The 21,978-nt window shown below is 40.1% G+C and overlaps 1 long non-coding RNA gene across 1 annotated transcript in view; it reads right to left on the bottom strand.

The window, feature by feature from the left end:
• Nucleotides 1-21,978, bottom strand: part of LOC112445842 (uncharacterized) — a 283,840-nt gene that overhangs the window by 31,406 nt on the left and 230,456 nt on the right. The window contains exon 5 of the long non-coding RNA XR_009493785.1: nt 8,245-8,307. This is a non-coding gene — a long non-coding RNA (uncharacterized lncRNA). The remainder of the gene's footprint in view (nt 1-8,244; nt 8,308-21,978) is intronic.

Below are 21,978 nucleotides of genomic sequence, written 5' to 3'. Positions count from 1 at the left end.
ACTCCTTTCGACCACATAGACAGTCCCCAGGCTCCTCTGGGATTCTCCCAGGCAAGAGTACTGAAGGGGTTGCCTTTCCTTCCTGACCCAGGGATCAGACCCTCGTCTCCTGCTTGGCAGGCAGATTCTTTACCACTGAGGCACCTGGAAAGCCATCCCTGCTCTCTCTCTCCCATATCTTTCATTGGTATTTTCTCCATCTGTGTAGCGGCTTCTCAGATGACCTGAACTGACACACAGTTTTTCTTATTGCTTGATGCTAGAGGCCACTCAAAGTAGCAATGACATAAGGTTCTGTGTTTAGCAGGTTTTTGTTTTGTTTTGTTTTTTTTTCCTGAAGGTTGGAGGCCAAGGACAGCATTTACCCTGTAACACATCAAATGATGTATAAGTGCATCTTTAGCATTCTTGTCCTCAAAATCTTTTCCTTACACCCCATCTTATTATTTCCCATCAATTCTTCTTCCATAGGCTTCAATCTGTTGCCACATCTTTCACATTCTTAGTCTTGCCTTGTTTCTTTGATCGCCACGTGGCACTCAGCATTTGCTATGCCCCCTAAATGCTTGTTAACTTCCCCCTTTACAAACTATGTTATTGGGATATCACCTGCCACAGTTCAATCGGTTTGTTATCTCTCTTCCTAAAAGTGACTGTCAGGCCAGGGCAAAAAAAAAATGACATTTTTTCCCCAAACCCTACTATGCATATAATGCATGATGCTTCCCAGGTGGTGCTAGTGTTATAGAATCCATGTGCCAGTCAATGCAGGAGACACCAGAGATATGGGTGGGGAAGATCCCCTGGAGCAGGAAATGGCAACCCTGTCCATTACTCATGCCTAGGAAATTCCACGGACAGAGGAGCCTGGTGGGCTCGAGTCCATGGAGTCACAAACAGTTGGACACGGCTGAGTGCTCTCTCTCTCTCTCTCACACACACACACACTTGTTTTATCGGATTGTTTCTGCACTTGTTAGAATTCAGCTGTGCATATATATGTGCATCTATTAATAATTTCTCCAATCTATTCCAATACTCTACTTATCTATATTTATATCAATACCACACTGTCTTGATTACAGGAGCTTAATAATATCCCTTTTTCCCACTTTTAAAAGCTAGTTGTATCCTAGCTTCTTTGTATTTCCATATGAATTTTAGAATCAGTTTGTCAATATCTGCTAAAAAAAGTCCTACTGGGATTTTGATTAGGATTGCATTAAATCTATTGATTAATTGTGGGAGATGTGAAATTTTAACAATATTGAGTCTTTTGGCCTTTGAACAAACAGACTATGTAGGTAATCATTTATTTTCTCTCAAAAATGTTTTACCTGTACATGTCTTTTACATATTCTGTCCAATTTATCTCTAAAGCATTAAACTATTATGGTATTGTAAATGATATTTCTACTTTAATTTCCTACTGTTCCATGCCAGTATAAGTGAAGTTGCTCAGTCGTGTCCAACTCTTTGCGACCCCGTGGACTGTAGCCCACCAGGCTCCTCCATCCATGGGATTCTCCAGGCAAGAATACTGGAGTGGGGTGCCATTTCCTTCTCCAGGGGATCTTCCTGAACCAGGGATCGAACCCAGGTCTCCTGCATTGCAGGCAGACACTTTAACCTCTGAGCCACCAGGGAAGCCCTTCCATGCCAGTATCAGTTCAGTTCAGTCACTCAGTTGTGTCCAACTCTTTGCGATCCCATGAATTGCAGCACGCCAGGCCTCCCTGTCCATCACCAACTCCCAGAGTTCACTCAGACTCATGTCCATCGAGTCAGTGATGCCATCCAGCCATCTCATCCTCTGTCATCCCCTTCTCCTCCTGCCCCCAATCCCTCCCAGCATCAGAGTCTTTTCCAATGAGTCAACTCTTCGCATCAGGTGGCCAAAGTACTGGAGTTTCAACTTTAGCAGCATTCCTTCCAAAGAGCTTTAGCAGCATTCCTTCCAAGGAAATCCCAGGGCTGATCTCCTTCAGAATGGACTAGTTGGATCTCCTTGCAGTCCAAGGGACTCTCAAGAGTCTTCTCCAACACCACAGTTCAAAAGCATCAATTCTTCGGTGCTCAGCCTTCTTCACAGTCCAACTCTCACATCCATACATGACCACAGGAAAAACCATAGCCTTGACTAGACGGACCTTTGTTGGCAAAGTAATGTCTCTGCTTTTGAATATGCTATCTAGGTTGGTCATAACTTTCCTTCCAAGGAGTGAGCGTCTTTTAATTTCATGGCTGCAGTCACCATCTGCAGTGATTTTGGAGCCCAAAAAAATAGTCTGACACTGTTTCCACTGCTTCCCCATCTATTTCCCATGAAGTGATGGGACCAGATGCCGTGATCTTCGTTTTCTGAATGTTGAGGATTACAATTATTTTTGTATATTGATCTTAAATCTTGTAACTTTTCCCAACTCACTAGCTCCAGCAGCTTTTTTATAGATCTATCATATTTTCTATATAAACTATCATCTGTAAATAAGACAGTTTAACTTTTTCCCTGTCTATTCTTTAGTTCTTTTCCTTAACTAATTTCTCTGGCTAGACTTTCCAGTACAATGTTAAATACAGGTGAGGAAAATGAACATCCTGATCTTATTTTTTATTTTAGAGAGGTGGATTTCAGTCTTTCACCACAAGAATGACATTAGCTATGGCTTTCTCATAGATGTCCTTTATCAGATTGTGGAAGTTCCCTTCTGTTCCTATTTGTTGAGAGGTTTTGTCAGGAGTGGATGTTGGATTTTGACAAATGTTATTTCTATGTATATTATCACATAGTTTTTTTTTTTCTTTATTTTTAGTTTATAAATATAGTGAATTATATTGGCTGATTTTCACATTTTATGCCAACCTACATTCCTGGGATTAACATGACAGGGTCATGATGTATTAATCTTTTTATGTATTGTTGGATTTGACTTGTTACAATTTTATCTAGAATTTTTTTTTGAGAAGCACTGGTCTAGCACATAGTAAGTATTCAAAAAATGTTAATGACCCATCAGCTCAAATGCACATACCCCTTCTAGTGTTGCTGTTTTTCTGGAGTCTGATAAACAAAACTACAAAAAAATATACCTACATGGAAGCACCTGGACAAATTTAATTAACTTGTTCAGAGTTGTCATAGGAATTTAGGTTAAAGTACACATAAACCTAAGCTGAACTTCTATTTCTTAGCTACATGAAAATAATGAGCACATGTCCCTTTCTGTCTGTAACAAAGGGCTTCTCGAGTTGAGGGTTTACTTGCAATCTCAAATTTCTTCCTGGCTTTCTATGTTCAGTTTCAGACTTATCCAAGCAGCAGAAAAGCCTACCTTTTGAAACCATGGCTAATGGGGTATCTTTACACCCACACAGGACAGCAGGGTCAGGCTTCCCGCAGAGAGAACTGGGGAAGCCATCCAAATACATTACATTCTGTTAAATCTCACACTTGAAATCCACTCATTCCAGCTCACACATTATGTACAATTCACATTCTATATACACAAGGCTATTCGGCAAACTGCCTGAATTCCAATGCTTGTCATCTTCTACCCCATTCTTACACATCAAGGAAGAACAAGGACAACCGTGTGCAAGAGCAGAATCACTGTCTTCAGATTGAGTCTTCTGTGTCATCATTTTCCAACATTTCTTGAGTTAGTGTCATGGGCTATGTAACTCGGCCATTCAACATGCCCAGTCAAAGGAAAAGTTGTTCTTTTTCTTACTACCCATGGACTGTTTACACAACAGCTAGATGGAAAGAGACCTCCAACTCTGGGTACACAGCTGAGTTTTAGGAGGCCTGGGAGAAGGAACATAGCAGAAGAATTAGCAAATGTAGGTGGGTGTAGATGGGGCTGTCCATTGGGGCTATAACATACAATGAAATACAATCTAAAAGCAAGGTATAGAAAACAATGTTTAAGCTTAGCACATTTGTGCCTAAGAAACTTGATTGTTTACAGTTACATTCCATACTAGGAAGAAGCCTTCAGGATGTGGGAGCAATTTAATCCTGCGGTCTCAAATACCTGTAAAGCAGGCTGGGTGGGGCTTCCAGTTTATATTCTGACCATCTTCTGAATGATCCCTTTTGGGGTTCAAGACTGGCTACTATAACTTAATCTCGTATTTGTAATCAGCTTCAGCCATGGTTGAATGGAAGTATATTTCTAAAATGAATCATAGCCCTACTGTTTACCTAATCTTTTTCCTTTCTCTTGCTCTCTATTTGCCATTATTATATTCTAGGCAAAGATAGGATGATAAATTAGTAGAAGTCTTGCTTACTGGGAGATATTGCTAAGAAAGCTCTGAGCAATTTCTCATGAAATATTTCTAAATTTAAGCATTCAGTAAAAAATGAAGCTTTTTAAAAAACTCCATGTCTTATGACCAACTTAGTTGGCATGCATATGCTTTCATTCAACTTTTCAGGGAACGCTATGTGGGTGTCCAATGCAGTTTCAGATTTTGAAACAGTAAAGCTTTGGTGAGCAAAGATAATCTCTCATATTTATTTCTTAGATACCAAAATATCCAAGACAATGCATGTCACATTATAAAACTTCTGAAAATACTTACAAAGAATTTGAAAAATTGTGTATTTGGGGTAATGCTTTTTGTTGTTTGGACATTTACTCCAACAGTTTCCTTAACTCTTTGTTTTCCATGATTTTTATCACAAATTCTTCTTTCACTCTAATGAGACATGGATGTTCTTTTTAAAAAAATACATAAAAATTTATAAATTTAAGTATTATATATTTTATATCTTCGTATTTATGTATCGGTGTATTATTTCCTTCTGAAAACACAATTGGGCAAAATCATGAAAAGAGGCTATTGCCAGAGACCACATTCTGTGTGCTGAACAATATTTTGGCAGGACTTTCTGAGCTCTAACCTCCCTGGAAGGAGAAAGCACAGAGTGGCAGATATGCTAAGCTGACACTTCTAATGATAATCTCTCTTGAATTGGGAAGGCAAGTTGAACTGTGAAAACACGTATCTTCAACTGGAACAGTTTGGGCTACAAGAAGCAACAGAGAATGCAAAGCAGCTCATCTTCAGAAAATTAGGTTTGGGGGAAGATTTCAGGAGACATAACCTGGACCAAGTGCCCAATGCCTCAGTTCAGTGATTAAATACTCTGGTGTGTAAAGTTTGCATGTTTGGAAGGTCCAAAAGCTCACATTCAAGTTTCATTGCAAAAGGAGTGCTGTGAAGTCACAGGCAATATCATGTTTAGGTATCTGGATTACCTGTTTCTCTCTTCCTCTCCATTCCAGAGTTAATAAAGAGCCAACAAAAGTAATAGACAATAGGGGCAACATCAAACTCAAAGAAGTGGAAAGGAGAGACGAGCAGCATCTGCTGGAACTGTTGGAGGGAAAGCACCAAATACAAAAGAATGATGCGAACCAGGCAGAACAATTCAAGTTGGAAAGGAAGACACATGTATACCTGTGGCTTATTCATGTTGATGTATGGCAAACACCATCACAATCTTGTAAAAAAATAATTACCCTCTAATTAAAATGCATATATAAAAGGAAGATGAATGTCAGACATTTCCAGAAGGAGCAGAACTGGAATCATCAGTCAGGAGGAAAGAGAAGAGAATGCTTCAAGGAAATCTTGAAAGAAAACATGACTCAATGAGTATCTTGGACTCAAGTCCCTTAGCCTCTCCATGTCTCAACATCCTCCTTTGCACTCCCTTCCAGGGAGTCACACTGGCACACTCTGATAACTGAAAGTCTGGGAACAGAAATATACTTGCATATATTTTTAATGATATCAAAGTCTTATCCAAATTTGAAATGTAACATGGCATCCTTTAAATGTACCCTTTGTGCTTTATTTCAGTAGTTTCTTCAGAATGAAAAATTTCATTTGGAAACCAACCAGTAAGCACAAAATAAAATGAATGTAGTGAAAGTTGTCAGTAGACTTTCATGTATGTGTCAATAGTGAAACATTGTCTCATTTTTTTAATATGTCATTTTTGGGTCAGCCCCTCCATAAATATGCTTTTCACACCTCAGAAAGACCAAGAAAGGAATATTTTTAAACTGGGATAACTGGATGTGCCCAAAGCCTTGTCAGAAGCTCTGAACCCTTGAAAGCCTTGGTTCTCAGTGTATGAGTCATATGACACAAATTTATCCCAATGCTGCAGTCTGTTATTTAAAGAAACATGTTCTTATCTCTTCTTGGTTTGTCTTTTTTTTACTTCAGTGTAAGGAAATTTCTTCATATCTAGCAAATGTGTCTGTGTGGTAGAGGGGAGACAGAAAGAGGTGGAACGGGAAAAAGGAAATACTCTTGTGATGGGTAAGGGGGAGTTCCAGAAATATTTTCCATGCAAGTTTCCACACCAAGCCAATGGTAATGAGGACTTGTTACATGCCAGGCACTGGGTGAGGCATACAAGACACCATGTTAGATAGACATCAAAGAGACAGCAAAGAAACACAACAGCTTGGCAGCCACTCTGACTTAAAACCCCATTTGCACAGGCTTCAGAGAGCCGGTCATCTCCTGGGGAGGCTTTGGCATGGACAGAAGAAAACATCAAAGACACTCCAGACTTCAAATCCCTTCCAAGGGTGCAATCAGCAGGACAGGAAATGGGAAAGTCATCCTAGAAGGGATTTGGAAGGGAAGAAGCTCATCCAAGGACACCTCTGGCCCTGTGCATGAGCTGTTGCCATGTGCACATTCAACAGACGTGATGCAGTGAACAGCTTGGCACCCAGTCAGTAGCAAGCCTTGCCCTAGGCCCCCACTGAGAAACTGCAGGGAATAAGGCGAATGAGAGAAGAGAATTCATTGAGAGTGTTTTGTCATCGACATGGTCGACTTAATATTTTTAAAGGATCCCATGGAACAAGAAAGCCAAGTTCTAAAACAACAGAAGCATAAATAAATATCCAAAGATCGAAGCCCAAAGGGATGGGAGAAAACCGAATTCAACCACGAGAAAATGAACAGATAGGGTTTACCTGAAATAATATCTGGCAGGCTAGACTAAAAACTCCTGGTAACCCAGCAGGGTTATTCATGCTTATGGTACCTCATTATGACCAGGGAACCAAAAGCTGCCAACACACACAAGGAAAGACCTTTGATTTCATGTCACTGGGAAATAATGACAGACTATGAAATCTGCCTGTGCACAGAGCCCAAACATGGCTGAAATTTCACATGTGGCCTGTCACTGAAAGAAGATGGCAAAAATGAACGTGGTCATGCTTTTTCTCAAAACACTGGTTCCTACAAAAGCAAGGGATAGGAGCTTTCTTGAGGAGTTAGGAACATTAAGGCGAATATTATGGGACATATGGGATGTATATTGACTGTACGTACTGTATGCGGATTCACTCAAACCACACACACTATCTACGTACATGTGTGTCATTTGCGTCTTAAAATAAAATATAAATGTAAATCTTAAAACATGTATTTTAAATCAAACAAGGCTAAGATTTTATTTTATTTTTATTTATTTTTATTTTTTTTTAAGGCTAAGATTTTAAAGTAAGGCCACAACAAGTGGGAAATTTTAAGATGAGCCTCCAAGCTCAAGCAATCCTTTCTTGCGGATGCCTAGCTAGCAAGGATGCACATGGTCTGGTGTGGTTTGGAGGTCATGTACCAGTCACACTTGGAGTTTCCTGAGTGAAACCTTCAAGCGTTAGACACCAGCCTTGTTACTAAGTATCAGTATGACTGAGAAAAGATCCAGACTTCAAGAAACATGAGCATAATATCAGTACTTACCTTATATGGCGATTGTGGAGACTGAAATAATATATGTTAATCACTAAAGTGAACCCCAGAACATATTAGAGACTCAATAGACATTCACTAGTAATATAATAAATCTATTATAAATCTATAAAGAGATAATCTGTGCCACATATCACTTTATCATGCCCACAGCAACTAACAAACAGTAATCAGTAGTATTTAGTACATGTCTGTTATTTGATTTAGAACTTAGATGATCCAAAACTTATTTGATTCCCTAAGTCTTACAATATAAACAGACATATAAAACAGAACATTTCATTTTTTCTATGTGGTCATTTCCATCAGTTATTAAACAAATGCATTTTTCACTGTACCTATTTTTTAATTTCATCTTCTTACAACAGAGAAAATGTCTGTTCTTGTCATCAGTATTAAATCCCATAAACAAATCTCTAGATGTCAACACAATATTAGTACCTTGGAATAATGTTCCTCAAGATTTCTTCAAGGAGCAGATTCTCCAGATGTAAATAGGCATCTCTATTAAAAATAAAAAAAAGGACTCTATTAAAGTTAATTTAAAATGTTGGATTAAATAATGGTAATCAGATATGTAGGATTTAACAGAGCCTTAAATATGCTAATGTGTGCTATGGATCTCCAAGAGATGAATATAAAATTGCACATTTCCCCAAATTACTTGTCTACACAACTCCTTTTTTATGGCATTATCTCTTGCATAGAACTATGATCCCTAGACAGAACTAATGCTCTGTGATAGGTACTTTGGGACACGCTATTTTAGAGAGAATCCCTTAACTCTGATGATTTTACCCTGAAAAGTGGGGTCAAAATTTCCTGAGAACACAGTTAATTTTCTCCTCAGATAGTCTGCATAGAAAGCAGCGGTAGTTATAAAATATCAGTGATCTAAGCCCAGGGTTGATGGTGATATTTAATCATTGTTTTCAGGGTTTAACTGTTTATTAAATACATTGTTATAGCTCATTCAACCCATTTTTGCTCCAAGATGAGCAGAGGTTTTCATCTCTCTTCTGAACTAAGTGAACTAATCCTCTGGATGAAAAATTATTTTTCGGCAGACTAGCCATTTCTTTTCCTTTTGTTAAATTCAAGTAAGTGATTGTAATAAAACCTGCTGATTGGGAAGGCGCCTCCTGCCTATATAAGCTCAGAAAATCCAAGTGAATATTAGTACCATTTTCAGTCAAGGTCATCACTGATTCTGGAATTGCATCATGCTAACCATGTCATCAGAGAATACAATGAAAGATAGCAAAAGTCTACATGTGTATCATACTTTTCACAGTTATTTAAGCCTACATTCCAATTCCCTCTCTTGATCAGTATTTCCTGAGCTTTAGGATAATGATCACCCATGGAACTTGGGATAAATAGCAATTCTTGGGTTCTATCAGCTCATGTGTTTTTGAAATATTTCCCTGGTGAGGTGTATGAACAAGCACCTCTGGGAAACTCAACCTTGACTGCACATTACAAATCTTTATTTTTTTGAAAACACCAGAATCCTAACAGAAACCCTATTGAATCAGAAGTTGCAAAGGTTGGCTGGGTAATTGTATTTTTAAATGTCTAAGAAATAGAACCAGCTCTCTAAGGGGAACTGTGGCTCTACACTTCTGGTTCATCCATTGACAAAGCGAGAGATGGAATTACAAGGCAGCTCCTCCAACATATAGTCCCAGGCTTCTTCCATGGGATCCATTACTATTGGCCACAAGGTTCTGACCAGCGAGGCATGCTATACACGGGGAAAGCTTGAATATCCACTGAATGAGGAAGGAAGGAATGTCAAGTGTAATATCCAAAACTAAACAGACAGTATCTTTGGAAAATAGTCAGAGGTGGAAGCAGGGAAATTTGTCCAAAGAGCCCCAACAGGGTTTAATGAAGAGGTTCTTGTGCTCATTTTCATGTGCTAACTTTACTTTACCTTCCAGTATTTTCTGTCTTGTAAAATAGCTCCTTAGACTTTTAGTCTGTGACATGAAATACCTCCTCAAACTTCACCATGCAGTTTTCTGATTGGTGAGGTGGTTGCCCAATATAGTTCCATTTGTTTGGATCCCCACCCTCTGGGCTTCCCTGGTGGCTTAGTGGTAACGAATCAGCCTTCAAATGCAGGAGACGCTGGTTTGATCCCTGGGTCAGGAAGATCCCTTGGAAAACGAAGTGGCAACCCACTCCAGTATTCTTGCCTGGAGAATCCCATGGCAGCCTACAGTCCAGGGCATTGCAAAGAGTGGAACATGACTGAAGTGACTAAGCACACACACACTAGTAAAAGTGTAGAACTTATTCAGATTTCACCAGTTTTCCCACTAATGTCCTTCTTTTGTTCTAGGATCCCACCCAAGATTCTACATTGCATTCAACTGTCACTTGTCCTTAGTCTCTTCTGATATGTGAAAGTTTTCCAGATCTTGACACTTTTGAAGAACAGTGGTTGCTTTTTGTTAGAATGCCCCTCAGTATGGGTCTGTGTGATGTCTTCTGTGAGGTTATGCATTTGGGGCAAGAATACTATTGAAGCAATGTGCGCTTCTCAGGGTATCATATCTGGGGGTGCCTGATGTTCACAGGTATTACTAGGGATGTTAACTTTGATCACCTGGCTAAGGTGGTGTCTGCCAGAATTCTCCACTGTAACTATTCTTCCCTTTGTGATTACTACATATCTTAGGAGAGATACTGTTAAGTTGTGTGTCTGTCTCTTTGTAACCCCATGGACTGTAGCCCACCAGGCTCCTCTGTCCATGGAATCCTCCAGGCAAGAATACTGGAGTGGGTTGCCATTCCATTCTCCAAGGGATCTTCCAAACCCAGGGATCAAACCTGTGTCTGCTGCTTTGCAGGCAGATTCTTTACCATCTGAGCCAGAATTCTTCCATAAGGAAGAGTATAGCTTCCTTCCTCCCTACACCCATTTAAGACAAGAGACTAAAGGGCAAACACAGGCTACACAATTTTAGGTAGACCAGTAGGACAGCATGCATAGCAGTTTGGGTCTTCAGAACATGATGCTACACCTGCATTCCCTGGGGAGATTCTACCCTAAAGACTAGCAACACACATATTAGACCTGGAATATCCTAGAGTTTAACCCTAAATGCAGAGCTAGGGTAGAGACAGCAGCATAGTGGTGATGATGCGAGGAGGAGTGTTTCTGGAGGTATCCACCTGAAAAAAGTGTTAATGCTTGTTGTTTTTCAGTCACTAAGTCATATCTGACCTTTTTTGTAACCCCATGGATGGTAGCCCGCCAGGCTCCTCTGTCCATGGGATTCTCCAGGCAAGAATACTGGAGTGGGTTGCAATTTCCTTCTCCAGGGGAATCTTCCCAACCCAGGGATTGAACCTGTGCCTCTTGCATTGGCAGGTAGATTCTTTACCACTGAGCCACTTGGGAAGCCTGTGTTAATGCTAGTCAGGAATAAGAGAATTTCTGGGGTTCAGAGAATATATGCAGAAAAGGTTAAATAAGCTCATGGCAATTGGATGCTTGGTAAAAAAACCAAGTTGTTACTAAGAGAGTCCAGAGAAAAGGTGGCAGGGCAAGTGAAGAAATTCTAGAAAGAACAGAGGCTAAGATCTCATGAGGCTTAGGACTGGAAACTGAGGAATCTGGGTGAAAGCAAGGAAGCCAGGCAAGTGTGACAGAATGGGAAAATAGAAAACCTAGTATCATCAGAATTGTTCCCTGTGAAGGGCAGGAGAATAAATATTCTGGGTTTGTAGGCTGTAAAATGCTCTGTCCCACAACTCAGCTTTGCAGCTGCAGTGTGAATGCAGCTATGAACAGCATGGAAAGAAATGGGCACAGTAGGCTTGGTCCTGCAGTGGGTCAATTTGGCCTGTGGATCTTAGTTTGCCAGTTATGAAGCTGCTGCTGCTAAGTCGCTTCAGTCGTGTCCGACTCTGTGCGACCCCATAGACAGCAGCCCACCAGGCTCCCCCGTCCCTAGGATTCTCCAGGCAAGAACACTGGAGTGGGCTGCCATTTCCTTCTCCAATGCATGAAAGTGAAAAGTGAAAGTGAGGTCGCTCAGTCGTGTCCAACCCTCAGCGACCCCATGGACTGCAGCCTACCAGGCTCCTCCGTCCATGGGATTTTCCAGGCAGGAATACTGGAGTGGGGTGCCATTGCCTTCTCCAAATTATGAAGCAAATAAAGCCAATAGTATAACTGGAGCCAAAATGTCCTTTAGGCTCTATACAAAGTACCTCTTAGTTGGTCTTGTCTTCACTTAAAGACCTCCTCAAGTGGCAGAGAACCAACAAAATGACTACAGTCACTTCAAATAAGGCAAAGCAATTTGGGGGATTCTTGATAATAAGGGGTCTTGGGGTTACTCTAGATATTGCTCTGTTTCTAGATAAAGGAGTGAGCATTACCTTGAAATGTAACCAAATTACTTATGTTTATAATACATTCCCACCCAAATTAGATACATAATATGCTTTTATTTGGAAGTCAAATTTTAGAAGTGCTTTCTTTATGTTGAGGTTTCTTAAGATATTTTGAACCAAAATTGAATATAAGCCACTATTATTATTAAACAGCCTCTTAACTTGAAATTTTATGATATGAGTAATTTGAACCAAGTTCCTGCCTTAAATTATTTCAGTAAGTTGAAATAAAGGAAACACTAACATTCTCTCCAGCCTTTGATTCATCTCTGGCCTGATGTTTTGTTTAACGTTCTCCTTAAACATTATACCTTTGAAATACAAGCTTTTAGAACATAATGGTGGCTAAATAGAGGAGGATGAACCCTAGAACTTCAAATCATTTTGCTCTAGGAGAGTTAGAATATAGAGAAAACATTAAACTAACTCCTTTAGGAGTGAGATGTCAGTTCTATTTTCCTTGTACCCTCTGGGCTTTTCTTGAATCTTTGAAATCCCTTCTCTATAACTGGAATTCCTGTGAAGATATTTCTGTGTATTTATTCTCAAGTAGCATCAAAAACATTTTAGAATTCTTTGCTAACTTAATTTTATATTACTTTATAATTTTAGCAGCTTTGAAAGTTATTTGGATGCAAACCTAAGGCAAGACAGGAAAAATGCAAAGCTGCTCATCTGCGAGATGAACAGAGAAAAATACCTTCCAATATTTTCAGTTTCCATAATATCTTAGTAGTTCTCTGGAAATTTAACTTTGGGCCTGTATCATACTTTGCACTTTCCTGATGGCTCAGTGGTAAAGAATCTGCCTGCAATGTAGGAGACGTGCATTCAATCCCTGGGTTGGGAAGATCCTCTGGAGAAGGAAATCTTAACCCACTCCAGTATTCTTGCCTGAAAAATCCCACGGACAGAGGAGCCTAGAGGGCTACAGTCCATGGGGTTGCAAAAGTCTTGGACATGACTTAGCGACTAAATAAACAAAAACAATTGTACTTTGCAGATTTGATTTGAAGTAAAAGAGGCAATTTTAGCAAAATATCAAGATGTTTGTCCATTTTACATTTTATTTGTCCTTTTCATTATAGGGGACTGGAATGCAAAAGTAGGAAGTCAAGAAACGCCTGGAGTAACAGGCAAATTTGGCCTTGGAATACGGAATGAAGCAGGGCAAAGACTAATAGCATTTTGCCAAGAAAATGCACTGGTCATAACAAACACCCTCTTCCAAAAACACAAGAGAAGACTCTATACATGGACATCACCAGATGGTCAACACCGAAATCAGATTGATTATATTCTTTGCAGCCAAAGATGGAGAAGCTCTATACAGTCAGCAAAAACAAGACCAGGAGCTGATTGTGGCTCAGACCATGAACTCCTTATTGCTAAATTCAGACTTAAATTGAAGAAAGTAGGGAAAACCACTAGACCATTCAGGTATGACCTAAATCAAATCCCTTATGATTATACAGTGGAAGTGAAAAATAGATTTAAGGGCCTAGATCTGATAGATAGAGTGCCTGATGAACTATGGAATGAGGTTTGTGACATTGTACGGGAGACAGGGATCAAGACCATCCCCATGGAAAAGAAATGCAAAAGAGCAAAATGGCTGTCTGGAGAGGCCTTACAAAGAGCTGTGAAAAGAAGAGAAGCGAAAAGCAAAGGAGAAAAGGATAGATATAACCATCTGAATGCAGAGTTCCAAAGAATAGCAAGGAGAGATAAGAAAGCCTTCTTCAGTGATCAATGCAAAGAAATAGAGGAAAACAACAGAACGGGAAAGACTAGAGATCTCTTCAAGAAAATAAGAGATACCAAAGGAACATTTCATGCAAAGATGGGCTCGATAAAGGACAGAAATGGTATGGACCTAAAAGAAGCAGAAGATGTTAAGAAGAGATGGCAAGAATACACAGAAGAACTGTACAAAAAAGATCTTCACGACCCAGATAATCACGATGGTGTGATCACTGACCTAGAGGCAGACATCCTGGAATGTGAAGTCAAGTGGGCCTTAGAAAGCATCACTACGAACAAAGCTAGTGGAGGTGATGGAATTCCAGTTGAGCTATTCCAAATCCTGAAAGATGATGCTGTGAAAGTGCTGCACTCAATATGCCAGCAAATTTGGAAAACCCAGCAGTGGCCACAGGACTAGAAAAGGTCAGTTTTCATTCCAATCCCAAAGAAAGGCAATGCCAAAGAATGCTCAAACTACCACACAATTGCTCTCATCTCACATGCTAGTAAAGTAATGCTCAAAATTCTCCAAGCCAGGCTTCAGCAATATGTGAACCGTGAACTTCCTGATGTTCAAGCAGGTTTTAGAAAAGGCAGAGGAACCAGAGATCAAATTGCCAACATCCACTGGATCATGGAAAAAGCAAGAGAGTTCCAGAAAAAGATCTATTTCTGCTTTATTGACTATGCCAAAGCCTTTGACTGTGTGGATCACAATAAACTGTGAAAAATTCTGAAAGAGATGGGAATACCAGAACACCTGATCTGCCTCTTGAGAAATTTGTATGCAGGTCAGGAAGCAACAGTTAGAAGTGGACATGGAACAACAGACTGGTTCCAAATAGAAAAAGGAGTACGTCAAGGCTGTATATTGTCACCCTGTTTATTTAACTTATATGCAGAGTACATCATGAGAAACGCTGGACTGGAAGAAACACAAGCTGGAATCAAGATTTCTGGGAGAAATATCAATAACCTCAGATATTCAGATGACACCACTTTTATGGCAGAAAGTGAAGAGGAACTCACAAACCTCTTGATGAAAGGGAAAGTGGAGAGTGAAAAAGTTGGCTTAAAGCTCAACATTCAGAAAACGAAGATCATGGCATCTGGTCCCACCACTTCATGGGAAATAGATGGGGAAACAGTGTCAGACTTTATTTTTCTGGGCTCCAAAATCACTGCAGATGGTGACTGCAGCCATGAAATTAAAAGACGCTTACTCCTTGGAAGGAAAGTTATGACCAACCTAGACAGCATATTCAAAAGCAGAGACATTACTTTGCCAAAAAAGGTCCGTCTAGTCAAGGCTATGGTTTTTCCTGTGGTCATGTATGGATGTGAGAGTTGGACTGTGAAGAAAGCTGAGTGCCGAAGAATTGGTGCTTTTGAACTGTGGTGTTGGAGAAGACTCTTGAGAGTCCCTTGGACTGCAAGGAGATCCAACAAGTCCATTCTGAAGGAGATCAGCCCTGGGATTTCTTTGGAAGGAATGATGCTAAAGCTGAAACTCCAGTACTTTGGCCACCTCATGCAAAGAGTTGACTCATTGGAAAAGATTCTGATGCTGGGAGGGATTGGGGGCAGGAGGAGAAGGGGACGACAGAGGATGAGATGGCTGGATGGCATCACCCACTCGATGGACATGAGTCTGAGTGAACTCTGGGAGTTGGTGATGGACAGGGAGGCCTGGCGTGCTGCGATTTGGGGTCGCAAAGAGTCAGACATGACTGAGCGACTAATCTGATCTGATCTGATCTGATAATGAATATTGGTGTAAAATATATTTGGATCCATGTCTTCAGCTACTTTGTTGTAACACAGGAGTTGAAATATTAAGCAAATTGTTTTTCATCTAGGAAATGAAGTGAAGTGAAAGTTGCTGAGTCGTGTCCGACTCTTTGCGACCCCATGGACTATACAGTCCATGGAGTTCTCCAGGCCAGAATACTGGAGTGGGTAGCCTTTCCCTTCTCCAGGGGATTTTCCCAACACAGGGATCGAACCCAGGTCTCCCGCATGGAGGGCAGATTCTTTACCAACTGAGCTATCATGGAAGACTGTAGGAAACTTGTCAGCAATTAGCTATTACTTTGTGAAAAAAAAAAAAAAAAAGCTTTACATCCCAAAACAGTAAACAGATTACAGAATCATCTGAGTCTTAAGGCTGTAAATATTCTGATCATTAAACCCATGCATTCCTTTGGGCATAAATTAGCTTAGGCCACAGGGCAGTTGGAGGGTGACCACAGCTTGACAAACCTTATGGTTCAGCAGATGTGGTTGTAAGATATGGCTTCACTGAAAAATATTCACCACTAAGCAATTTTAGGACTACATTCTGAGGTTTTGATTTAAAAACTTGGAATTTCCAATAGAAAAGGAGTGGGTTTATATCATATTGGTCTTGGGATACAGAAATATTTAGTTGCCTCAAGTAAGCAATAATGTGAACCAATAGAGCATTTAAAATTGCAATATTTCTACAAATCTGTAAGTCATGAGATGAGAAAGGTTTCCAGCACAAGTAATGACCCTTTTGCAGTTTCTTTTTGTTGACTTCCAGATACCCAGGGGCTTTTCATGGTATATATATCAGAAGCCTTCATGTGAATCATTTGCTTTAAAAGGTCAGCTCAATATTTGAGTAGCTTGTTTGAACTGTATATTCTTTGATTTGGAAAATAATATGTATATTTTCATGTAGGTGTAGAATTATTGGAATGTTCCAAGATTTTAGAGGAAATATCACAGCCACAATCATTTCCTTGGCTGTAGAGCTGAACACTATCATTTATAATACACATTGAGAAATTCCATAAAATCATGAAATGCACAGGAATCGAGTAGGTTACCTAGACATGCAGGAGAATCAGGATGAAGGAACTCAGAAACAACCTAATGTCAACCTTAAGCTTCCAAGGTTTGGGTTAATAAAAATTGAGTCAGACCAGTAATATACTTTGATCTAGATCAAAATTTCCACTCTAATTCCCTGGCTATGAGAGGAAAGTAAATTTCCAGATTTCTCTTTGTAAAGGAAAAAAAAAAAAAAAAATGAAAGATGCTGACAGACTTCTTCAATGGTTTCAGAACTTGTGGTTAAGTTTAGGACACTCAGTAAGTTACAATCCAACATTTATATAAAGCAGGAGGGGGCTGATGAAATTAACATGTCCAAAAGTCACAAAGGAAACTTCTAAGATAAGGCAGGACTGCTATATACTTTCCTAAAGGCCGGGGAGCGGGGGTGGTTCCCCCTTTGGGGCATCATTTTCTGGGGCATCATTCCTACTAGGTGAAATACCCAGTGTACAGAATCTCTGTGACTTATTCCTGTTCCTGGCTTACCTTTCCATGGAATATTCAGAGTAGCACTTATTGGTTTTGTTAGTCAGGATTCTTTGCTTCCCTGGTGGCTCAGACGGTAAAGCGTCTGCCTGCAATGTGGGAGACCCGGGTTCGATCCCTGGGTTGGGAAGATCCCCTGGAGAAGGAAATGGCAATCCACTCCAGCACTCTTGCCTGGAAAATCCCATGGACAGAGGAGCCTGATAGGCTACAGTCCATGGGGTTGCAAAGAGTTGGACACAACCGAGCAACTTCACTTTCACTCTTTGCTTTCCCAATCCCAACAATATTTCTTTTAAAACATTCCTGTTTACTTTTAGTGGCCTTGAAAATGACCATACAAAACTTCACTGCACATTCATACAAATGAGTGAAGACCAAGAAAAAGAAAAGTCATGTTTCCATTGCCTAAGAAGTTGGCAGTGTTTTCTCATTAGACTGTAAACTCTGTGAGGGTCGGGATATTAAGCATTTGTCTTTCAGGCACTACTATGTGGTCTGTGCGTAACAGAGCATTTCAATAACTATTTCAGTTTAATTGATTACCTCTGAGGTTATCAGACCCTGTGCAACGTATTTACTTATCGCCAATTACACTTCACAATGACTTTTCTAGTTAGGCAACATTATCCTCATTTTATAAAGTTCCAAGATCACATAGCAGGAAAGCAAAAATATTTAGGATCAGATTCTAAATTTCTTATTTTAATAATTCCACATCAGCTGCCTAAAATGGTATTCAGTGGACGAAAGCAATTGCAAAATCTTTCCTCATCCCAGCAAATAAAGGATAATGTTGGATTCTTCTCATTTTTATTTGAATATCTGATATAGGAATCCCTCCTTAACCACAGAAAAGGAAGTGTTTTGAATTGTTAAGGAACCAAAAAGTCATCAGTTATTATTTAGAGAAAACCCTTCCCAATCCCCACTCCAATATTTCCCTAATCACGTTCCTGGTTGGAACACAGGCACTGAATTTAGAACCTGAAGCCCATTTCCTGTCTAAAATGGTTTTCATTCATCGAATGTGAACACTTGTTTTTTTTTTTTTTTTTTTTACTGCAAAGTTGTTTACAAAGCTGAGTTTCTGGAATTCATTTCTTTTAATGAACAAAAGAGTGACGGAATATGTAGCTGGAAGGAATTCTCAGAGAGCTGCATGCAACTGGCAGAGTTTTAAGAAAAAGTTTTCAGTTCTAATGGAGGCTCCTTAGTCCAAATTGGAGCAACATTCAGGTAAAATTCTTTTATTGAAAGAATTGAGTAACTGAGAAAAGGAAGTTGGTAACCTCTTCAAACTAAACAGAGCTTGTTCTCATCCAACAGAATCATTCATTCAGGAGTCCACGGAATTCTCCAGGGCAGAATACTGGAGTGGGTATCCTTTCCCTTCTCCAGGGGATCTTCCCAAACCAGGGATCGAACCCAGGTCTCCCTCATTGCAGGCAGATTCTTTACCAGCTGAGCCACAAGGGAAGCCCTCAGGAAATACTAATGAACGTAAAATCCTTGCTACATGCCATCCATCAGGATACTAAGTTCGTTAAGACTGACTAGTATTCATAAAAGATAACCAAGAATTTTGTTTTATGAAAGTGGTATGTGACTGCTATTCTTAAAGGCAGTACATTGAAGTGAGAGCAAATTACACTCAGAACTCTAACAGGAAGAACAATAAAATCAACACATAAGGCTGAGATCAGCTGCAAATACAAGTCACCTTTAAGACCAAAACTTGGTTGGTAGTTGATCTATAGAATATATGCATCAAAAGAAAGTGTTTCTTCTTTTACACTGGTGAAGCTCTAGTCTTTTAATTTAAATTGAGATATAAATCACATACCATAAAATTCATCATTTCAATGTGAACAATTCAGTAGTTTTTAGTATATTCAGAGTTGTGCAGTCATCACCACTATCGAAGAACCTCCCTGGTGGGCCAGTCGCTAAGACTCTGTGCTCCCAATGCAGGGGGCTCAGGTTCAATCCCTCATCAAGGAACTAGATTCCACATGCCAGAACAAAGAGTTTGCATGTTGTAACTAAAAGTTATGCACGCGGCAATTAAAAATAAAGATCCTGCATGCTGCAACTAAGACCCGGTGTGGCCAAATAAATAATGAATATTAAAAAAAACAACAATGCATCACCACTATCTAATCGTGGAACATTATCATCACTGCAATTAGAAACTCTATACTCTTTAAGCAGTCATTCACTCCTCCCTCCTTCTCCCAGCACTGGCAATCATGCACTTACTTTCTGTATCTACGGGTTTGCCAGTTCTGGAGATTTCAAGTAAATGGGATCATATAACAGGATGATATAACATGTGGCCTTTTGTGATTAACTCCTTTCACTTAGCATTATGTTTTTGAGATTCATCGACATTGTAGAATGAATCACTTCATTTCTCTTTAAAGATGAATAATATCACATGGTGAGTGCTGAAGAATTTATGCTTTTGAACTGTGGTGTTGGAGAAGACTCTTGAGAGTCCCTTGGACTGCAAGGAGATCCAACCAGTCCATCTGAAAGGAAATCAGTCCTGACTATTCATTGGAAGGACAGATGCTGAAGCTGAAACTCCAATACTTTGGCCACCTGATGTGAAGAACTGACTCACTGGAAAAGACCCTGATGCTGGGAAAGATTGAAGGCAAGAGGGGAAGGGGACGGCAGAGGATGAGATGGTAGGATGGCATCACCGACTCAATGGACATGAGTTTGAGTAAGCTCCGGGAGCTGGTGATGGAAAGGGAGGCCTGGCATGCTGCAGTCCATGGGGTTGCAAAGAGTAAGACACAACTGAGAAACTGAACTGAACTGAATATCCCATGGTATGGATAGACCACATTTTGTCCATCTATTCATCAGTTGATGGGATGGGCGTTTGGGTTGTTCTTATGTTCAGGTGATTATGAGTAATTCTGTGGTGAACATTCATGCACTGATACAAGTTTTTGTGCGACCATGTTCCTTTCATATGGTCAGCTTAGAAACAAAGAAAAGCAAGTCAGAAAGGTACCCACGACTGTGCCAATGAGAGCAAATTCATCAGTAGTCTGTTCCTTTTGTTGCTGAATAGTATTTCATTGTATGAAGATACCACTATTGATTTACTTACCAGGTGCAAGTTATTTGGATCGTTTCTCAGTTCAGTTCAGTCACTCAGTCGTGTCCAACACTTTGCGACCCCATGAATAGCAGCACGCCAGGCCTCCCTATCCATCACCAACTTCCGGAGTTCACTGAGACTCATATCCATCGAGTCAGTGATGCCATCCAGCCATCTCATCCTCTGTCGTCCCCTTCTCCTCCTGCCCCCAATCCCTCCCAGCATCAGAGTCTTTTCCAATGAGTCAGCTCTTCGCATGAGGTGGCCAAAGTACTGGAGTTTCAGCTTTAGCATCATTCCTTCCAAAGAAATCCCAGGGCTGATCTCCTTCAGAATGGACTGGTTGGATCTCCTTGCAGTCCAAGGGACTCTCAAGAGTCTTCTCCAACACCACAGTTCAAAAGCATCAATTCTTCGGCACTCAGCCTTCTTCACAGTCCAACTCTCACATCCATACATGACCACAGGAAAAACCATAGCCTTGACTAGACGGACCTTTGTTGGCAAAGTAATGTCTCTGCTTTTGAATATGCTATCTAGGTTGGTCATAACTTTCCTTCCAAGGAGTAAGCGTCTTTTAATTTCATGGCTGCAGTCACCATCTGCAGTGATTTTGGAGCCCCCAAAAATAAAGTCTGACACTGTTTCCACTGTTTGCCCATCTATTTCCCATGAAGTGATGGGACCTGATGCCATGATCTCCGTTTTCTGAATGTTGAGCTTTAAGCCAACTTTTTCACTCTCCTCTTTCACTTTCATCAAGAGGCTTTTGAGTTCCTCTTCACTTTCTGCCATAAGGGTGGTGTCATCTGCATATCTGAGGTTATTGATATTTCTCCCAGCAATCTTGATTCCAGCTTGTGTTTCTTCCAGTCCAGCGTTTCTCATGATGTACTCTGCATATAAGTTAAATAAGCAGGGTGACAATATACAGCCTTGACATACTCCTTTTTCTATTTGGAACCAGTCTGTTGTTCCATGTCCACTTCTAACTGTTGCTTCCTGACCTGCATACAGGTTTCTCAAGAGGCAGATCAGGTGGTCTGGTATTCCCATCTCTTTCAGAATTTTTCACAGTTTATTGTGATCCACATAGTCAAAGGCTTTGGCATAGTCAATAAAGCAGAAATAGATGCTTTTCTGGAACTCTCTTGCTTTTTCCATGATCCAGTGGATGTTGGCAATTTGATCTCTGGTTCCTCTGCCTTTTCTAAAACCTGCTTGAACATCAGGAAGTTCACGGTTCACATATTGCTGAAGCCTGGCTTGGAGAATTTTGAGCATTACTTTACTAGCGTGTGAGATGAGAGCAATTGTGTGGTAGTTTGAGCATTCTTTGGCATTGCCTTTCTTTGGGATTGGAATGAAAACTGACCTTTTCTAGTCCTGTGGCCACTGCTGAGTTTTCCAAATTTGCTGGCATATTGAGTGCAGCTTTGGGGTAATTATGAATAAAACCACAAAAACATAGGTTTTTGTGTGAATATAAATCTTAATTTCTCTTGGGTAAGAATCTAGGAGTGGATTACTGTATCATGTAA

Source organism: Bos taurus, unplaced genomic scaffold (assembly GCF_002263795.3).
Source record: "Bos taurus isolate L1 Dominette 01449 registration number 42190680 breed Hereford unplaced genomic scaffold, ARS-UCD2.0 contig_X_unplaced, whole genome shotgun sequence".
In the NCBI taxonomy this organism is placed as follows: Eukaryota; Metazoa; Chordata; class Mammalia; order Artiodactyla; family Bovidae; genus Bos; species Bos taurus.
Note: the sequence above shows the minus strand (reverse complement) of the source record. Positions and strands in the feature narration are given on the sequence as shown.